The following is a 22,374-nucleotide window of genomic DNA, read 5'->3' on the forward strand; positions in this document are numbered from 1 at the left end:
ATACACTTGTGAGGACAAGTGGGAGTTTGTTGGAGCTTGTGTCCTCCACAAATTAGTGTGATAACATTTGTAAATCTCTTACAGGTTCACAATGGTATACTTCATATATTTAATCAGTTGATTAACGTTTACCTAATAACGGTTGGCTTGCTAGAAAGTTTGACGTTATTATCATACAGATGGCGGTGATCAACTGGTCCCTAAAGGTCACACCTATAGGATGTGTTTGAGAGATGTGGTTATAGAAATATGATCACATTGATGCCTAATATGACTAAACAGTTAGTCAATGTGTTGATGAGACAATTATTTAATGAAGATTAAATAATATTAGTTGAGACGAATTAACTGTGAATTCGTAAATTAAATATAATAAGTTATATTTAATTAAATGTATGTAATGTTAGCTTGGACGAATTAATCTGTTAATTCCTAATTAAATGTAATCAGTTATATTTAATATCAACAAGTTGAATGTGTCATAGTGGTAATAGTGAGGGTACACAAACCAAGAGGTCATGGGTTCGATCCTCACTAGATGACAATTTAACACATTTTATACATTTTTTGGAATAACCAAAATAAGGAAATAACACTCCTTATTTCGGTTATATGGGCCGAAATTAGGGAAGATTATATCTCCCTAATTCACTCCCATATTTCGGTTACCATAAGAGAAAAAGGGAGATCATTATTCTACCCTAATTCTCTTCTAACCTAATCTCTCCCTCTCATCAGGAAAAAAACACAAAACCCTAAAATTTTACAGAAAATTTTGGATCGATTTCTAGCATAATCAAAGGGCATATCTCATATCATCTTGGGTGCAACTGATAGGAGAATATCTATTTTGATATTGTTCTTAGGCCGTATTTGCTAGGACTGAAGGTTATTTCTAATTCCTATATACTTTTGTTTATGTATTTTAATTTATGACTAGTTATCGTCATCATTAAATTCGTTATAGTCCTTTAATAATAAGGGAAGTATACAGATTATTTCCCACAGTTTTGAGTAAGTTTTCTTGTCCGAAGAGTTATACTGAGTCAGTGTTTGTGGGAATTATATGTGGGCGTGATGTTTATCGATGTGGTTGTTGTGCCTCGGGTGGTGATCCGGGCACGATACTTCGTGTTGTGATGCGGGCATTTTCGCGCTGCGGTGCGGCTGTTGGTGGCAGTGTTGCGATGCCGTCACCGGTTGTGGTGGAGTAGGTGAGATGATTATGATACGAGTTTTCGAAAGTGCATACCAGTTAAACATAGATTGTTGTTTTGTTTGCTGCTGTTCCTTGTGAGTTTTGGTTGAACATGTAGACTGTTGTTTTGTTTGTTGATGTTTCTTACCAGTTTCAGTTTGGGAATGAGGGTAGAGTATGATATGAAAGAGAGTTGTATATGGTTTCGTTGTTGTCATGGTATAGTGATATTCTGTTGATGGGACACAGTTGTGAGAAGTTGTTACAGTAATTTTGATCTTGTTTTAAGATGAGGCATCGGTAGTCATAGTCATGGCAAGCGATTCGTGGAATATGTGTTGTAATGACCTGAAAGCGGCAAGTGGTTCATAATCTTTTGTCGAAATAGTGAGTGCAGGATATTGAGAATTGGTGTCATGTTAAGTTATGTATGAGTTTTGCGGTAATGAAAGAAAAGAACTTGAGGATCTAGTGTGAGTGTACGTAACAAGTGTGGAGTGTGAGTTATGCTTTTGGTGATATGAGTTTTATATAGTTTATATAGAGAGGTGTGTCATGTTGCGGTAATGTGGAAGAGTTGAAGTTTTGGGTTAAGTTAAGGATTTTGAGGTATAGGTTAGGGGGTGTGACGAGTGAATTGAAGGATGAGAGTTGTTTAAGTAAGAGAGCCTAAGATATATGCATGGCGACAGTTCAGATTATGAGTGGTTATCTTTGACATGCGGTGGTGATGGGGATAATGAGAAAATATAGCTAGGATTTAGTATTAGTGAGTTACGAGGACGTAACATTTATCTTAAGGGGAGTAGGATGCGATAAAAGAGATTTTGATGGTTGTGCATATGGTAGTATAATTGGAAGTAGAGTGTTGGTGTAGCATAAAGGTCGGATATTTGTTTTGATTAAAGGTCATGACCGTGCTTGTAGCAGTTCGATGTTTAGCAATGAGAGAATATTTCAACAGTGTTGACAGTTGAATGATAATGATTATGAGTCCGATAGTTTTGACAGTTGGAAGATGATGTTTATGTGTTTGAGTAAACTTAGAGGACGAAGTTCGTTTTAAGGATGGTAGAATGTAACATTCCGTTTTGATGATTGATCTTCTTTTGTGGATTGAGTGCTATTGAGTGTTATGGAAGTGAGACAAGGTTGGCAACATTATATTGTGGTTATTTGGTAATGTTATGGAGTCAGTATTGGGAGCCTATGCTATAGTTGAGACGATATCGTGAGCCATGTTGTGGAAGAAAGAGTGGTTTGTGGAGTTAGTGTTAAGTGTGCATGTTTTATAGGTTGGGTTGGAACTTCGGGGACGAAGTTATTTTTAAGGGGGGAAGACTGTAATACTACGGATTTTATAAGCTAAGTACTCGACCGAGTAAAGCTTACTCGGCCGAGTAGTGCCAAGAGTGTAGTTTGTTTGGGTTTTGCCGAGGAATACTCGGCCGAGTATGGTGAATACTCGACCGAGTAGAGGATACTCGGCACGAGTATACACTTTACTCGACCGAGTATCCTGATCCGACGAGTTATATTTTCCGCGATTGATTTAGAAAGGATTGGAGTTATTTATAAACGCAAAACAGTTTTCTATTACATTTCATAAAACCTAATCACTCAAACGACGCTCTAATCCTCTCCAAATCTCCCCTTGTGTGTGTGTGTGTGTGTGTGATCATAGCAAGTGCATTCATCCTTTGTTTCTTTCGCCGGTAAGTCTTTATCCCTATGTTGTTGATGATTAATTATAGGGTTTGTCTTTGTTCATGAATTGGGGGAAATGGGGTTTTGCAGTTAGTGATTGGAACTATATGATTGTTGTTGTAGGTGACGATGTGGTAATTGTTATGCATTTGTATGGTTGATTGCAGCGTAAGCGGATTGCGAAAAGGTAGGGTTTCCCTACTCGATTCCATCGTTAATTGATTTAAGACTCGTGCTTGTGTTGTAATTGTTATTATCTGGCGATCATCGGAGTATGGGTGATGTGGTGACGGTGGTGATGTGGTTGTGTTATGACGGTAGTGGTGTTGTGACAACTGAGATGCTGGTGGTGTTGTGTGATTGTGGTGGAGTCACTTGCGGGAGTGGCTTCACACCCTAGTTCGCCCTCCGTGGACCCGTCCCGGGAGGGGATGTGCACATTAAGGGACAGGGATTGTTAGTCGCTCGTTGATGAGCCGGACTAGGTGTGGGGATGGGGCTGGTCACCCATTGGTGGCGAGGATTACCTGTTGCGATGGGTAATCTGGCAGGGCTACACACTTCGGTGTGTAGTCGGTTACTGTGTGTGAAATCGATGATCAGCTGGTTGTATTGTTTGCTGTCTTATATTGATTGAGTAGTACTGACCCCGTGTTGTTGTTTTGTAAAACCTGCGGTGATCCATTCGGGGATGGTGAGCAGATTGTGACAGGTGATACATTTATTGAGCTTGGGGCAGTTATGGGAGAGTCACCACGCTGGATTAGATGACACCACCACGAGCCTTAGTTATTGTTTTGGTAGTTGTTGCCATTTGGATAATTCGTTTATTAGATTTTGGAGACTATGTAACTTTTATAACTATCGTACATTAATAAATGTGTTTGGACTGTTGCTTTTGATATATACTAACCTCGGGCAACCGAGATGGTAACAACCTTTCATGCTGGGGTAGTCCTGGTAAGGTACCTTGGTATGAGGGGGTGTTACAAGTGGGAAGTGGTCTTTCTTAGTAGTTATGTTCAACTTCCTATAATCAATACATATTCTCCATCCTGTAACAAGTCTAGTAGCAATTAATTCATTCTTATCATTCTTAACTACTGTAGTACCTCCTTTTCTAGGTAAAACTTGGACAAGACTGACCCACTTAGAGTCAGATATAGAGTAAATAATGCCAGCATCAAGTAATTTCTGTACCTCTTTTCTTACCACCTCCAACATTGGAGGATTTAGTCGTCTCTAACCTTGTGCACTAGGCTTGTGTCCTTCTTGCAAGTAAATACGATGCATACAAAAGTCAGGACTAATACCTTGTAAATCATCAATGCTATACCCAATGGCCTTTTTATGAGTTTTTAAAACGGTCAACAAAGCAGAAAGTTGGCCTTCAGATAGGTTAACATTGACAATTAATGGGTTCATTTCACAGTCATCCAAAAATTCATACTTAAGATGAGAGGGAAGGGGTTTAAGTTCAGGTTTCTTTACCTCGATAACCTTAGATGGGCTACCTAAGCTGTATACCTTTTGCTTTGGGCATTCCTCTCTATTTAGCAACTTCTTAATCTCATCAAATTCTTGACTTCATGACCCCATCTCAGCAGCTGAATCAGAAACAAGGGCAATCTCTAGAGGATCCCTATTTAAACACAAAGCAAGACACTCATCAATAGTAAAATCAACAATATCAATACTATGACAAGTTTCTTCTATCATGGGATGTTTCAAAACTTTTTATAAGTTGAAAACAATAGTATCATCCCCCATATCTAAAGTCAGTCTCCCTCCCCTAACATCTATAACCGCCCCCGCTATGTGAAGGAATGGTTTACCCAAGATGATAGGAATTTGGTTGTCCTCAGCCATATCTAAGACAACAAAATCAATAGGAATGAAGAATTTTTCAACTCTAACTGGAACATCCTCCAACACACCCAATGGGTTCTTAATAGATTGGCCAGCCATCTGCAGAGTCATATTAGTAACAGTCATTTGACCCCTATTTAACTTCTTACAAATAGAGTAAGGCATAATGACACTGACGGTAGATCCTTTATCAGAAAGAGCTATACTAATAGCAAGATGACCGATATGACAAGGAATAGAAAAACTCCCTGGATCTTTAAGCTTAGGTGTTGAATTAGCTTATAACACGGCGCTGCACTTTTGAGTAAAAGCAATTGTCTCCACTTCATCAAAGGACCTATTTCTTGTCAATATCTCTTTCATAAACTTCGCATAAGCTGGCACTTGAGTGATCAACTCAGTAAAAGGAACACTCACTTGCAGGTTATTTACTACCTCCATGAACCTTCCAAACTGCTTGTCCAGCTTATATTTTTGTTGACGATGCGGAAAAGGTAGTGCAATAGTTATTGGCTCGGCTTCCTTTGCTTTAGAAACAATTTTTGAAACACCATCATCGACTGAAGGGGTGCCTCGATCGAGCCTGGGTATCACTCGATCGAGCATAGAGTTTCCTCGATCGAACCTATGACTACTCGATCGAGGATCCTTAGCAATTCCGTCTTTTTTGCTTTTCTCGCTTTTATTCTCATCTCGTGTTTCAGTTTCGTCAACTTCTTTTTCATCATCACTTAGCTCCAAATTACCCAATCCCTTAGGATGCATATAGGGTACCTCATCTTCATTAATGGGTAATTCTTTTTCATTACTTTGCAATTTCGGATTTGAATATGTGGTACCACTCCTCAATTGAATGTCATTAGCTTGCTCATGAGCTTGCTTACCTTGAGGAGGAAGATTTTCGGGCTATTTTGAAGAATTATGAACCGCCATCTGAGCCACTTGGGTATCCAATATCTTATTATGGGTAAGCAACTCATAAATTTGAGTCATCTACTTTTTTTGTATTGACAAAGTTTATTGCAAGAGAGCTTTCAACTCTGCCATCTCATTATTTGGAGCTTGTTGAGGAGGTTGTTGATATTGATTATTGAACTGCTGACCTCCTTGATTTTGCCCCTAATATCCTCTTTGTGCTTGATTACCACGGTTTTGAGGAACAATATATCGATTTTTCTGTGGTTGTTGCGGCTGTGGATTTTTCACATCCTGACTAGACCATTGAAGGAAAGGATGCTCCTTCGTTCTTTCATTGTAAAAATTAGAGAAAGGTGTACCTTGCCCTGAAAGCCTGATAGGCATTAACTTGCTCTAATGTGCTCAAACACTCAGCTGCACTATGACCATCCATACCACATCGCTCACAAGACTCCTCCTGTTGACTAATAGCATGGACTACCTCTTTATTACCCAAAGATTGGGTAGTCTTCATCTCAGCGAATTGGAAAGAAAGTGCCTCTAACTACGCCACAATACCGCTTCTGAAATTGCGTTCACTACCTATGTGTTGTGGCAACTGCTAAGTATCTTTCATTTGCCATACTCAAAACATCACATGGGCCAATTACCGTCCTAGTGGTTCCCAAATTCTTAAACTTGATGACTATGTCCAAAATCACTAGTCTTGTCGGAACATATGCCTAAGGCTAGGGTGAGAAAACACTCTTTTGGGCTCACACACAACTCTATGCCCGAATATCTCGGGTTAACTCAACAGATAAGGATGATTGGAATTAAAACAAGCCAGAACGGATATGGAAAGGATAGGGAATCAAATAACATGGAGGGGGTAGGAAATCAATGGTCGACAACACAAAAAGAGTTGTCCTAATAGCACACTTGAAATATGATGAGTTTTGGAAAATGATGCAACTTCAAAACTAAACTCTAATGAAATTTTACTCAAACTTGACTCAAATGCGAAATGATATATTAAACTTTAACATAAAGTTCATTTGTTTCAAATTTCTCGAAAACCTTAATACGGAGTAATCCATCATAGGATGGTACATGTCACTATAGGTCAAGTTCAAAATATTACTACTTGATTGGTACAAAACATAACTTAGAGAAGTCAACATTCGGGTAGGCATACCATTCTTTTTCGAAAATACATTTTTAAGATGGAAAAACTTCTTATGTATGACTTCACATAACGTTGTAATCCACGATTAGATCAATAAGGTGTAAATGAAGTACGTCACGTGCTTAAAATCAAAGCCTATGTATACTTTTCACAACATTTTCGGAATATTTGTCAACCTTCAAAACGGAAAATTTTTGATTCAGACCTTTTTATTACAAAATTTCAAAAATAATATTATAAATTTACAATACTATTAAACCATATTTGGGTAAAATAAAAAACGTTCATATTCCTCACTGGCTTCAAAATTTTAGGCTAAAATCTGCAACGAAATCTTCATTTTTAAGACAATGTACCACACTACTAGGGATGATAGTAGTCTTTATAAGATGATTAAAAACTAGTTCCAACTACGAAAATTAAAGATTAAGGTAAACTTTTAGGATAGAATTTTCATATACAAAACAAAATCCGACATTAACACAAGCGTTAAGCCCTTTCTTGTTCAACATGACCCAACAACAAACAAACAATTCTGGTTATCGACTCCAAACACAAGTTTTCAAACTCATCCATGGTGAGAAAAAAATAATTATCGTAAATATCTGATTTTTGACCACTCTAATGATTTATAAAATCAACTATTACTATGAAACTGAACAAGTCATGGAATTATTTGATAAAATTTGGATAAACATGTGTAGATATAAAACCATTTCAAATTGCAAAAATGAAGAAGATGACTCAACTACATGGTCGAAATTTGAGAAGACAGATACGGAAAAGTGGAGTAGCAAAGTGTAATTCAAACAACAAAAAATTATGAAAGCTTTGAATTATTTTTAGGTAAATCGATGTCGAAGTTACGAGGTTCAAGATAGAAATGGAAAGATTAGGTATAAAAAGCAAATTTTACACGAATTTCTCAGCTCAACAGGCCCACTCGGCCGAGCACTTAGGGCACTCAGTCGAGTACAACTCCACTCGGTCTAGTGACTGGTTACTCGATCGAGTGGAAAGCTTTCATAAGTTTTCCAGTTTCTTAAATTTGCCCACTCGTTCGAGTGATCCGTTCCCTCGGTCGAATGACTCATCCACTCGGTCGAGTAACTGGTCAACTCGCTCAAGTACTACTCTACTCGATTGGGTCTGGCCTCACACTCACTATTTTTTGGTACATCACTCTCAAAATCATAACTATCCTACCACTGACCATCATCATTTATACTTTAATACGACACTAGCAAGCTCAAACACACAAATGATACCTAAATGCCAAGATTCGGGACTACCGTCCCTCATATCAACACACACTAATCATATCTATGATATACTACTCACATGAGTCAATTTATCCATCAATCACATGTTATCACATTCTACGTGAACGATTCTATCATACTATAACCTATTACGAGTCACAAAGCACATGTATTCACACAACTTTCCCAATGATCATATTAAATGCATATTCAAACACACATTAAATCAATAACACATATGCATTCATATCACGATTCATATAACCTTTCCCATACTCCTAGCCACCCACGCAGTGACCAACTGAGACGATATGCACTAGCTTTGGCATGAGGCGCCTACTCATTCAAAACCGATCTCCTATTGTACTCATGTCGGGTTCATTTTACTTAGACTCTCCTAAATTCATTTTTGGTTCATTGGTTTTAGGTTCCAAAATCGCCGCTCTGATACCACTTTGTAACACCCTAACTATCCGGCCAAGATAATTGGAGCGTTCCCATCTCGGTTTCCCGAGATAGGTTTTTAAAACTTCAATCAAAGAACATTTTATTAATGTAAGGTTTAATGAATTACATAAACGTAAACAAATGAATAAAAGCACAACTCATGACATGTATACTCTTCTAACCAACTAGACTCGTCTCTTGACTCATCAAGCTTGTCCCGTCTACCGCGTGCTATCCACACAACCTATACTTAACCTACTCCCCATATAATAGGAAATATCATATGGATCAACACATGCCAGCCCGGAAATAGGTGACAATTACACATACACAACAAACGTCAGTTTCATTAAATAAATAAAGTGTGACACGACTCAAGTGTGTGAACATGAAACATGACTATGATATGAATGACATGATATCAAATGACCACCACCACGGTACCGGGACACGCCCAGACATACCGAGGATCACACTGGTACCGGGACACGCCCAGACATGCCGATAACCATAAACTGGTACCGGGACACGCCCAGACGTACTGGGTCCAGAAGCAAACCGGATCTCCAGCTAGACGTTGTGTCTCAACCACACGAGTCCCTCCGTGACTCAAGCCATTACTGTGCATATCCCTCTTAGAGTGGGAAGCTCCAAGAGGCGACTTAAATGTAAGACGATCTCCCAACCGTCTTACGTCTCCAAATAACGACAACAACAAATCCTCCAACATATACAATCACAACCGTCACAATATGAAATGCATGACAGACAATATACACCATGACATCCCAAACATGCCACGGATACCATTTCCTCAAATATCCCGACTCGTCGAGTCGTCATGACCAACAACATGCAATACGGCTCACTCTATGCAATTAAAAGACAACTGACTCATTTTATAAATAAATACGACAATGAATATGAGTAGGATAAACCTACCTCACAGCAAATCCGCATAAGCAATCCGCCACACAAACTAGGCCCATCTCGTAAAACCATCTCTCAAAACTCATTTCCTAAAATATGATAATAATATAAATACGTATAAATATACTAATATATTTATTCAAATACGAATAAATATACTAATCTTATACTAATTGAATATGTATACACTAATTAAACCCGTCTTATCCAACTACCCAAAACCCGCTACAACCCACCGCCCTACTCCACCGTGAGCCGCCACCTTGGACACCACCACCAGCCATGGTTGGCCACGGCCAGCACAGCCACCACGCGACACCAACAACAAACAACATGACTACATCAACATTGACCAACAATCTCGAACATCCATGCTCAAGCCGACCACCACAGCCCCCACCATGGGCCACCACCACCATGGTGGTCATTACCTAACCGCCTCCTGCCCTCTCCCTCAGATCTGACCCCCAACCACCACAAAAACCCCAACAACGAACAACAAACATACACAACAAACAGGCCGTACACCCCCCCCCCTTTATACTCGTGTTCCGACCACCACAGCCACCCTACCCACCAACCAAGACTACCACTATACTCCCCACTCAACCCACGACCCAACCACTCCAAGGTCAGCCCAGGCCAGCCACGTTTTGGTGGTAAAAAACGCGTCTTAAGACCGTCGCACAACCACAACTATAACTCACAAAACACTCGGTCAAATCCCTAAATGTGAAGGTCAACGACGGTCAATTGGGTGGTCAACCACGGCCAAAGGTGAGTCGGGGTCAAGGTGGATCGATGGTATAAATTAAATAATATAAAGGCTAATATAAGACGGTCTTACCTTACGGATTCGAGGCGGAGGGAAAAAACCTCCACATCTTCCAATCTCTCTCTTTTCTCCCTTTTCTCTCTATTTGTTTGTGTGGTGAATGAAAAAATAAGGATAGGATAGTATGGGTAGGGGTATATATATAGGTAGAATGGTAGGTGTGAGTATATAATACATGTATTATTATTATTATTATTATTATTATTATTATTATTATTATTATTATTTATTATTATTATTATTATTATTATTATTATTATTATTATTATTATTATTATTATTATTATTATTATTATTATTATTATTATTATTATTATTATTATTATTATTATTATTATTATTATTATTATTTATTATACCGTCTCAAGCCCAACTCGCTAAATACAATAAATTATTATTATTATATAATTATCAAATACGGAGTATTACACATTTTAAAACGAATAAACGAACGATAAATAATCAAAATAAATACTCGGAAATATGAAATTATTTGATTAAAATCATTTGGTAAAAAATGCATTTTATTTAAAATTAACTTGCTAAGTTTTCAAATAAAATTTTAAATTAATTTCAAATAAATAAAACATTAAAAACCAAAATAAAGACACTTTATTTCGATTTATACCATCAATCGAACTCCATTGATTTCGTCAGTCGGATTTTTCCCCGCTCATACATTAATGTCTTATCATCATCGGGTGTTTATCAGAAGTCTTATAGATGCAAGTATCGTGACGGATACGGGTATCTAAAGTTATGCTTAGACTCACCTTTCTAAACTTGTTATTTGTGGGATATCTTTTCCCCCTATTTTCTAGACTTTGTTTGTAATAACATAAGATTACTTTTCTTTATGTTTAGTGAACCTTCGTGTTTGAACTTTAAAAGTTTTCAAAACCCGTGTTTTCCGCTACATTTTACTCGTTCATTGTTACGTATTATCGCGGGAGTTTACAATTATGCTCTTTATATACATTTGAATAACATAATATTCTAAATAGCGTATTTATAGTAATATGACACTATGACACTATTACTGTTACAACTAGCAAAAGCTTACCCGATCCGACCGGCCCAAAACCCGGCCCAATATAACTCGAAATTGGGTGACCCAAAACTGACCGATAACACCCTTATTTTTTCCAATCTAAAAATTGACCCGACTGGACCCGTGACCAGATATTGACTTAACCGATGGATGATCTAATAATGAATAAGCTTAATAATGGTGTAAATAAGACTAAATTGACATTCATATTAATTGTTTTCACTTATAGCTACAATTAATACACTTATACATTGTTTAAATATAAAATTATCCATCAAAAACTAAATACATAAGATAAAATATTATATGCTGATAACCTGACCCGGTGTTGACCCGTTAATGACCCGACGCGACCTGCCACCTGCTGATGACATGGCCTGAAGAGGACCTGTAATCGATCTGAAACCATCACTAAGTCGCTACAACCCGAACCCCACCCGATTGTCACATATAATCAATACCTTGAATTAAATGCGTTCCACCTTAAATTTATAACTTCTTATACAAGACCACAAACCTACTTTTATTTAAATATATATAATCTATATATTATAACAACATAATCCATCCACCTCTCTACTAATTTTTCATCTCTTACAAGCAAAAAAAAGAAGAGATTTCCAAGGAAATAAATGGATTTGTCCAAGGCATCAGTTGTCCAGGGCAATGGCCATTTACACTAATTGCCTTGAATAAATCATTAGCCATCAAAAATTTAAAAAATGACAATCTAACAATTGGCCGTGATTTTTAAATTTTAACGTACTTTCCGTTTATTTTAACTATATTTCAAAGGGTCTACAACAACGAATATGGTCATTAGTGGGCACTATTCCTTTTTTTTATTGGTGGTTTGTGATGGCCGTTTTCTATTCATCATAAAAAAATTAACCTCAAATTTCAAATTCCCGTTACCGTTATTTCTAGTGTCCTTCAAATACCTCTTATAATTTTTAGCCTTACATAAAAAAGTTTAATGTAATCCCAAAAAAAATTTGTTAGACTACAACGAATATGGTCATTAGCGTGCACTATTCCCTTTTTTTATTGGTGGTTTATGATGGCCGTTTTTCTTTTTATCATAAAAAAAGTCACCTCAAGTTTCAAATCCCTATTTCTTGTTCCCTTTAAATACCTCTTATAATTTTTAACCTTACATAAAAAAATTTAATGTAATCCTAAAAAAAATCTGTTAGACTAATGGATGGTGGGCTATATATTTCAGCAATACCAACTTGGATTTTTAAATTTACCATCAACTCTTTTATTTCTTTGTTAGACATCTGTGTTTGGTTAGTTTTTTTTTTTTTGAGAAATCAATTAATGCACAAGGGGATTTAAATTTAGTTAACATCGCCTTTCGTGTCAAAATTTAAGCTCCTTCCGGTAAATTTGATAATGAGGTTGTTGCTAGAAAAAAATTGATGTTATTGCAGTTGGTTGGGTTCCAATAACACTGAATTTACTGAAATTTGTTTTTCCTTCAAAAATAGTGGTTCTTCCTTGTGCTAAACTATTAATCCTAACCGAAAATGACACCCAAGGAGAAATGGAAATCTCATTGATGGGTCATTTTCCCAAAAAAATAAATTTACAAAAAATAGAATACAACCAAATCACCGATAACAATCGGATGACATGCTTAAAGTTCCATGCTTGACATGGGACGATATTACCAGGGGTGTACACGTTGATTATTAAACAAACTCAAGCCGATGCCGACGAGGCTGTTAATCCTGCTCAGAATACCGATGTAGAGTCTGTCAAGGCTCCACCTAGGAGTACGACGACGGAACTTTGTAGTTTGATTAAGTATTAAAAATTGTCTTGTATTCCTTAAGCTTGTATTGTGTATATTTGTTGTTTAGACTTCTCGGTTATAGCGTTAGGTTTATGTTATTTTGGATTTAATTTTCAACTCATTTTCAAACTTGGAAGTTGGAAAGATTGATTAATATTCACTATATAGTTTTATTATCCTTCACGTGCCTAACTATGTTGTCACGTTGGTAGTATCACGAAAGTTCGGATTTGTTATCGCATTTGACCCTTAGAACACTCATAAGAAAAAAAATATTTTATTAACCAATACGTATATTGTCATAATATGTTGTCAAAATATATTTATATTATATATATGACCACAATATACTAAACTTTTGCCACGGATTATTAGTATTTTGCTACGAATATTGCTACTTTTTTGTCACGATTATTACTATTATTGTTGCTGTAGTTTTTGATTTTTTTCTTCTTTTCTTTTTTTATTATATACTCCGTACTTCTTACATCCCGATCATTTTTTTACTTTTTATTTTTCATTCATTAAAAACAATTGAGCGACGCAATTAATTCAACCTAAAATAATTTTTTCAAAATAGAATTTTCTATATTTTTATTTGTAAACTATAATTCAAGGTAGATTGAATGGTTAAAATTGTTTTGAAAGAATATAGTGAGAATTATAAACGGTGAAAAAATAATTAATGATTTCGTCCATATAACTATTCTAACAATAAAATCGCAAAATTTATTTTGTATTTGTTTTGATATTTAGTGATTGTTTAATTATTTTTGGAATGAAAAGGCAAATTTTAATGATTGTGTTTAAGGATACAAATTCTTTTATCATATTTTTTTGAAAAAAAATAAATACACGATAATGTGGCTTGCTAAAATTCTTTAAAAAATGCGGTGCCTTCTCAGTCACAACATCAATGCAATAAACTGTTTCGCAGATATTAAACCTAGTCCCATGATGCCTAGCCTACAATCAACTCCATTAACAATTATTACAATTTTTTTTATAATTGCATAAAAGATTAAAAGAAGGCTGAGAACACTTGTCATAACAAAAATATGAGGATTGGAGGCATTTAATACATTCACTAACAAGAAAAATAATAAAAACTATATTGTTATACCTTCCCGTGTCGAAAAGCTCCATCATGTTTCTCAAAACCTTTCTTACAGATGTGGCAACGAAATAGTTTGTTGTGAATATCAGTCATTTAACATGAAGATTGGAAAGCAGGTCCATCAATGATAATAAATGAAAATTAATTAGAAAAACAATACTTAATACCACACCAATCAATCACAAATCCAAAGGAGTATATACTCAAAATTAGATCCTATTAGATTTTCTAAAATAGAAGAGTATGAGATCATAAAGGACCACAACACTTTAAGTCGCAGTTCTGTATATACAATCAAAAGTAAAGTTCAACATTTTATGTACTTACAGTATTTTTCTGGATCAAATAAACAGTAGATAAAAAACAAAGCATACAAATGATTAAATTTTGAAATTATCTAATAATAGAGCAAGAATAGAAGAAATTTTGAAATCCTCTAATCAACATAACTCAAGCTAATAGAAGAAATTTGAGAAACAAAAATCTAAGATGATAAATTCATCTTGATCTCACAAATATTCACAAATTATTGGTGTGGATGTGGAAAACCGGGGTCCAAAGAAGGAAAGAAGGTTTTCATTTGAAAAGAGTCTTCACCAAGTATTAGAAAAACTCGAAAATCTTTTGAGAAAATAGGTTCGTTGTTAAAGTATGTGATGGGAAGTTCATTAATAAAACACTCACCCCCGCCCGTTAAAAACGGCCTTTGCTAAGGAACGTGATAACTAATGCGATAGTATTATGATCGTTATATAAGTGCAGCCATGTTCTTTAAACCAAGCATGTGAATTTGGTTTCTAATGGTTTAATGCATCTAATCTACTTTGTCAAACTGCTTTAGTATCTGAGGTTAATTAGAACTATCTAAGTGATGTGACCATTATTTGAGCATATTTAGTCCCCGAATTAGCCTTGTTCCCATGCTTTTTAGTGCATATTTGGGCCATTTATTGTCTTTAGTCCTTTGTTTTGCATATTCTTTGAGGTTTTGATACCTTGGTAGGAAAGGAGTGCAAACCTTGCATTTTCATGGCAAAATGGAGCTAAATTGATTGAATTCAATGACCAAGCATCAAAGAGAAGACAAGACTAGAAGACCTTTGTACATATTGTAGTAGATGGGCAATGATGAGAAAAGATCCTTGCATCCCCGAGGAAATCCTCAAGGATTGTATGAAGAGAAAGGAAGAAAAGAAGAAAGGAAGAAGCTGATCTACAATTCGAGCGGATTGCCCACAATCCGCCCGTCCAAGACAAGCAATCCGAGCGTCTTCCTCAGAAGGCCGCTCGTCCAAAACCACCACAATCCGCCCGTCCACCCCATGAATCCGCTCGTCCAACAAGAAGACAATCCGCTCGTCCCGTGCCCTGGACGCTCGGATTGTGTGACAGCTAATCCGTCTTCTACTTGTTCTATGAAGGATGCGCATACCTCGGGAAAGACTAGCAAAAAGGAGACTCGCATATTTTTCTGAGAGGAGCGATTCCTCAAGGACTGAATCGTCATTTAAGCCCTTAGTAAACCCTAATTTGTGTACCTAATCCCGACTATAAATACCCCATTAGTCTAATTAGGTTATCATGTTCTTCTTAGCAATCTCTAGTGTAGTTTATATCAATATAATCTCTCTTTAATCTTGTAATCAACTTTTAATCAAGTCTTAATACAAATCTCATTTCCTTAATCTCTCTTTTGTTCATCTTTCATTTTGGGTAATTGAAGATTATTTGGGTTATTATTGGGGATTGACAACCTTCCAATCAATCATCAAGTACTTCTATTATTCTTTGCTTTATTATTGGAATCATTAGTAGGTATAATTCTCTTAATCCCTTTTTAATTATTGTTAATCATCTTCATTTATTCATCATGTTTTACTTTGTTGGTATGATTGACAATCTTGCTAGCATGTTCAACATGATAATGAGTGAGTAGTTTCCTTAGCTAGGGTTAATGGGTAATTAGGGGAAACCAACATGGGGGATGATTCATGCTTAAATTAATATGTTTTCATAGTTTATTTACTTGTTTGTTGTGATCTCAACTTATGCACATGTTATGTTTGATGAAATGCGAGCCTATGAATCCTTGCATTTTTTACCCATCACCTATCTTTTCAATGAGACTTGTAAGACATAAACCAACTTGAGTCTCATTAGACCATGCATATAGTTGAGTAGGGAAGATTAAGCCGACTTGTAGGTGTTGTACAATCTAATCGATTCGGCTCCGGGACCCAAACTTTCCTAGGATTGTAAGATATAAACCAACTCGATCCATCACAACAATAATTGCTTGCTTATAATTTGAGAATATGTTTGTATGATCAATTCCCATGAATCCCCTATGACCCCATGACACCCTACTGCCTTTTATCAATTGTTTACACCCCTTTTTAATCATCTTGGTTGTTTACTTTCATTGCTATTTAGTTTAGTGATCTTTTACTTCAAACCCCAATTTGTGACACCCCTAGACACCGCTAGTTGCAATTGAAAATCTCATCTCAATTCCTGTCCCTTGGGATCCGACCTTTACTTGCCTCTTTACTAATTGTAGAGTTGTTTGTGGAGTTATAAATATTGTTTTGGTCTAGGTGCTCCTAACGACAAGTACCGAAAACTAAACCTCCCAAGAGAGTCCGACCAAAAATGGCGCCGTTGCCGGGGACGATGTTAACTTGATTTAGATTTTCTTAAATTGTTATTAGTTATGTCTTTCTTTGCCTTGGGGAAGTAAAACTCCTCAAGGTTTGCTCTAATTATTTTCAAGTTGTTTGATATTTTGCATGTCTAGAAGATCACAAGGTAACTTGTTACCCTTTGATCACGAAATTGAAAGGACTTTGACAAACAATAGAAGACTTGCTAGGAGAACTTTGAGAGGTATTGGTGAGGTTGTAGATATTCAAACAAACGCTATTGAGTTCGTCAACCCTTTTGCAAGAGAAGGCGAGGAGAACCCAACACAAAATCCAACACAAAACCAACCCACAATGCCTAAATTTTCATCACATTCCGTACCAACCGAGGAGAACCTACCCAATGGTACTCCCACACCACAACACTTAACCGGAAATTTTATTGTCAAATCCGCATTTATCCAATTAGTCGAAAAAAGTCAATTTGAGGAGATGCCTAGTGAAGACCCTCACTCTCACATGGAGACTTTTTGTGACTATTGTGATGCGATTTCTCAAACCGGTGTAACTCAAGACCAAATTCGATGGGTCTTATTTCCTTTTTCTCTAATTGGCACCGCAAAACAATGGTTGAAAGGCCTTGATAAGGCTACTCTCGGAATTGACTCTTGGAAGAAGTTGGCTCTAGCTTTCTACAAAAAAGTTCTACCCACCGGAAAAGACTAATATGCTAAGAGCTCAAATTACGGGCTTTAAGCAAAGAGATGAAGAATCCTTGTATGAAGCTTGGGAGCGATTCAAAGGAATTTGTCGCTCATGTCCTCATCATGGACTTAGCGAGTGGTTCTTGGTACAACAATTTTGGAATGGTCTTTATGAAGACTCAAGAAACATTATCAACATGGGATCAAATGGTATGTTCACCGAAGTTGACGATAATAAAACTTGGAACAAGATTGAGGAAATGGCGGTCTATAATTCACAATATAGTAGAACTCGCAAGGCTACTAGAGGAGGAAAGCATGAAGTGGACTCTATTACTCAATTGGGTGCTCAACTTAGTGCTCACATTGATACCATCAATTTGAAGTTTGAAAAAGCTATGGCTAGACTTGAAGAAGCCTCAAAATCACCAAAGCAACATGTTAATGCCATGACGGCATCTTTATCAATCCCAAGTGGGATATGTGAGAATTGTGGAACTTTGGGACATGACCAAAGTGAATGTAGGGGAACAAATGAACAAGTGAATGGCTTTCAAGCATACAAGAGTGGTACCCCTTATTCAAATTATTACAATGAAAATACCAAATTCCACCCAAATCTCTCATACAAAAGCCAAAATGTTCAAAACCCTCAACCAACATACACCCCACCTCCCATGAGAAACCAAAATCAAAGACCCTTTTACAACCAAAACCAAGGTTACCAAAATCAAACTCCATACAATCAACAAAATGACCAAGGTTTTGATGTTCAAAAAGCGGTCCTCCAAATGCAAAAGAATCAACAAGAGTTTTTCACTCAAATGCAAAAGGATAGTCAAGCAAAGGAAATCACCATCAACAACATCCTAGCCCACACCAAAATGTTGGAAACCCAATTGACTCAACTAGCATCTTCAAGCTCACAAAGACAAAAGGGGCAATTACCACCTTAAAGTAATCCCCCAAGACATGAAACGGTTAGTGCCATTCACTTGAGAAGTGGTACGAGATATGAAGCACCGAAGAAGCAAGTTGAGGATGAAGTGATGGAAGCTAGTGACAAAGAAGAAGTTGTGCAAAACTCCAAGGATAGAGAACCATCAAAAGAAGAAGTTTCAAAGAAAAATGAAGACAAGGCCAAGGAGAAGGAACCCATTGTGATTAGACTTCCTTTTCCAAGTTGTAAAGCCAAGCCCAAATTTGATGACCAACTTTGAAAATTTATGGAAATTGTGAAGAATTTGGAAGTCTCGATTCCTTTCATGGAATTAATCAATCACGTGCCGGCCTATGCAAAGTACATGAAAGACATCCTTACGAAAAAGAAGTCAATCCGGAAGCTTGAGACTATCGCCTTCGCTAAGGTGAGTAGTGCAATCCTTCAAGGGAGTTCACCTCCAAAACTTAAAGATCCGGGAAGCTTCTCAATACCGTGTACCATTGGCGACACCACGATCAACAAAGCCCTATGTGATCAAGGGGCTAGTGTGAGTGTTATGCCGTATTTGGTAAGTAAAAGGTTAGGGATGGGAGAGCTTAAATGTACCAATATCACACTCTAAATGGCCGATAGATCGACGAAGACACCATTAGGGATATGGGAAGATGTTCCCGTAAGAGTTGGAAATTTTTTCATCCCGGTGGATTTTGTCATTGTTGACATGGAAGAAGACTCCAATATTCCAATCATTCTAGGTAGACCTTTCTTGCACACCGCGGGTGCGGTGATAGATGTGAAGCATGGAGAGCTCACTCTAGAAGTGGGAGATGAAAGCATAACTTTCAATCTTGACAAGACCATGAGAGCTCCCCGTTTGCATGAACCATGTTTTATGATTGATCATTATAGCCGGAAGGATGATAGGAAGAAGTCGGAATTCCAATGGAAAAAGAAAGTTGATGATGCTCCATCAAAAGAGCAAGTGAATTGTAACAAAGAGAGCTTGAAATGCTCACCCATGACAAGTGAAGAGGATGACCTCATTGGCCAAAACAAGAAAGGAGGAGAGTTGTCTCTATCAACTCAAGAGATTTTTAATGATCAAGTAGAAGAAGTTTGCGGTCTTTGGGACGATGAGTTTGAAGGGATTTTCAATCCCTACATTGGTAATGCTATCGATCAAGACCAACATGAAGGACAACAAGTGCAAAGATCTATTGAAGATCTTTATCATGACAATGAACAAGCTTTTGACTACTTCTTCAAGGTGTTGAGTAACATCAACAACACCTTGGACATGCCCCCATGACATCTCTCTAAGGATGAGAGTTTGGTGGAGTCCTCTCCAAACCACCATTTGTAAATATTTCTAACTCCCTAACTTGAATTTTAATTCTTACATTGCATTTTGTCATTTTTGGATTTTTGTGCCTTGATCAAGATATTTATCATTTTTGAGAGAAGTGAGGGAGGGACTAATGATTTTATTGATGTGTAGTGCTTTAACTTAGTATGGGGATAGCAATTGCGTAGGCTATTCATGCCTTTTTAGTGCCCCTACAATGAAGAACACGAGATTTGAAGAATGAAAATGACACGGGATATGCAAGTGCACGGATGGACCTGAATCCGGGAATACCAGGTGGAATCCGAGCGGCTTCTGGGTAATCCGCTCGTCTTATTGGAATCCGAGCGTCTGTGGATGAATCCGTCCGTCCAAATGAGCTGCAAAATAAAAAATTTTGGTCTGTTAGAGAATCCGAGCGTCCAAGCTAAGAAGACGCTCGTCTGAAAGAATCAGCTCGTCTCTGTAGAAAGACGCTCGTCTTTCTGCCAGTACAAATTTAGCAAAGTTCCTGTAAGAGAAACCGCTCGTCTTTGAGGAAATCCGCTCGTCTTACTTGCAGAATCCGCTCGTCTTCACTGAAAGACGCTCGTTTTTAGGCGAGTTTTCCTGAAGCCAAATTGAGCAGAATCTGAGCGTCCCGACAGGAATCCGCTCGTCTTCCCCCTGCAGTTTTGAAAATTTCGGGTGTTTTAATACCCCTTCCCACATTCATTTCATTCATTCAAACATTCAAACACTACCCATAAACCCCAAAACCCCAAAACCCCAAAACCCTCATCCTCTCCTTCACCAAAAACAAAATTTCCTCAACCAAATTCAGCAAAATCAAATCCAAACTTCCTTACAACAACAATTAATCACTCCTTTTGCAACAATAATCAATCCAAGCACCAAAATCTTCAACCTTTGAGTCGATTTTTGAAATACAAAGACAAATCCTTTCATCTTAAATCGATTTGGGTATAATTAGAAATTGAAGATTTTCAATCTTTTCTTGGTATAATCAACAATGGCAAGAACAAAAGGAGCAACAAAGGCACTCAGGACAAAGACACTTTCGAAAAGGCAACAAAGCCTTCAAGCAAAGAAAGCTTCAATGGCTATGGTGGTTGCTAATGAAAACTTGGAAGATCAACAACAACAAGATCCTCCCTTGGAAGCAACAACAACAACAACTCCGGAAATTGCTCAATTATCAAACTATCCGGAGGTAATTTTCATTTCTAACTCCCATAGGGATACATTTGCCAAGTATGCTAAGAAAGCCATTCTATCCACCAAATTCATATGTGAAGATGCCTTGAACAAATTTGGTGTCCTTGAACAAACAAAAGCCTTATTTGAAGCCATGGGGTTGGGAAAATTGTTCACTACAAAAGAATTGACATACCCCTCCCTTACCTTGGAATTCTTAAGCTCATTGAAAGTGACTAAGATAGAGACTAGAGAATACATCGAGTTCCGTCTTGCCAATGTGAATAGGCGCATCACCTTTGATGTTTTGAGTAAAGCATTAGGCCTTAGTGATACACCTTATTATCATAAGATGCCCGAAAAGTATGACCCCGCTCCTCTTTGGGAGGCAATTTCCGGGAAGAAATTTGTGAGCTTTCATACTTGTCGCGCTCTATTAGTCCACCATCCGGGCATTAGAGTGTGGCACAAGGTCATCGGGAATACTATAATTGCAAGAAAAGGCACTAATCACTTTACAAAGCTCGATTGTGTTCTACTTGAGTCGGCCTTAAATGTTGGAAGGGAATTCACTAAGCCTTACAATGCTCTAAGGCTTTTGATGGAAATATGGCTTAATGTTGATTGTGGTAAGGAAGGCACCGCTCATATTGTAAATGGAGGTCTAGTTACTCTCTTGGCCAAGCACTTTGACGCAAATTTCAACAAGGATAACACCTATGTGGCGATCAAAGGGGGTCATCTCATTGACATGGATGCCATGATTTACAAGTACAAGTGGGTCAAGCATAACTCTCCTGACACCAACTATGGGTGGCTTACCAATGATGCTAGATCTTTCACTTTGCCTTCCAAGATATGCCGGTTGAGTTCTCATCGAACAAACTACCTTCTTCCACTCTCCAAGGGCGCCGAATACATCATCCGTCAACAAAGGGGCGAAATTGAAGAGCCCTCCTCCTCCATTGTCACACCACCCTATCCATTCAAATATCAAGAGTTCAAACCCAAAGATGTTGAAGTGGGAAATGACTACATGACTCTACTTATGCAAGAGATGCATAAACAAGCTTACAATGATCGAGTAGATGCATACTTGGCCCAATATCCACCCCTCCTTCATTTAGCTAGGCAAGGACTACTTGATCCATCATGTCTTTTACCTAGTAGGGCGGATAGGGAAGTCTTCTTTCCAAGCACATCTAGTGGTGAAAGACCGGGTTAAGATGAGAATGTCGAT

The 22,374-nt window shown here is 37.4% G+C and overlaps 1 non-coding gene across 1 annotated transcript; it reads right to left on the minus strand.

Annotated features, from left to right (window-relative positions):
- Positions 1–17,672: 17,672 nt before the first annotated feature.
- On the minus strand, positions 17,673–17,779 carry LOC141658319 (small nucleolar RNA R71). The gene has a single exon (XR_012549211.1). It is a non-coding gene; the product is annotated as a small nucleolar RNA R71 (small nucleolar RNA).
- Between the last annotated feature and the right edge of the window lie 4,595 nt (positions 17,780–22,374).

This window comes from Silene latifolia, chromosome 5, assembly GCF_048544455.1.
Source record: "Silene latifolia isolate original U9 population chromosome 5, ASM4854445v1, whole genome shotgun sequence".
Taxonomy (NCBI): Eukaryota; Viridiplantae; Streptophyta; class Magnoliopsida; order Caryophyllales; family Caryophyllaceae; genus Silene; species Silene latifolia.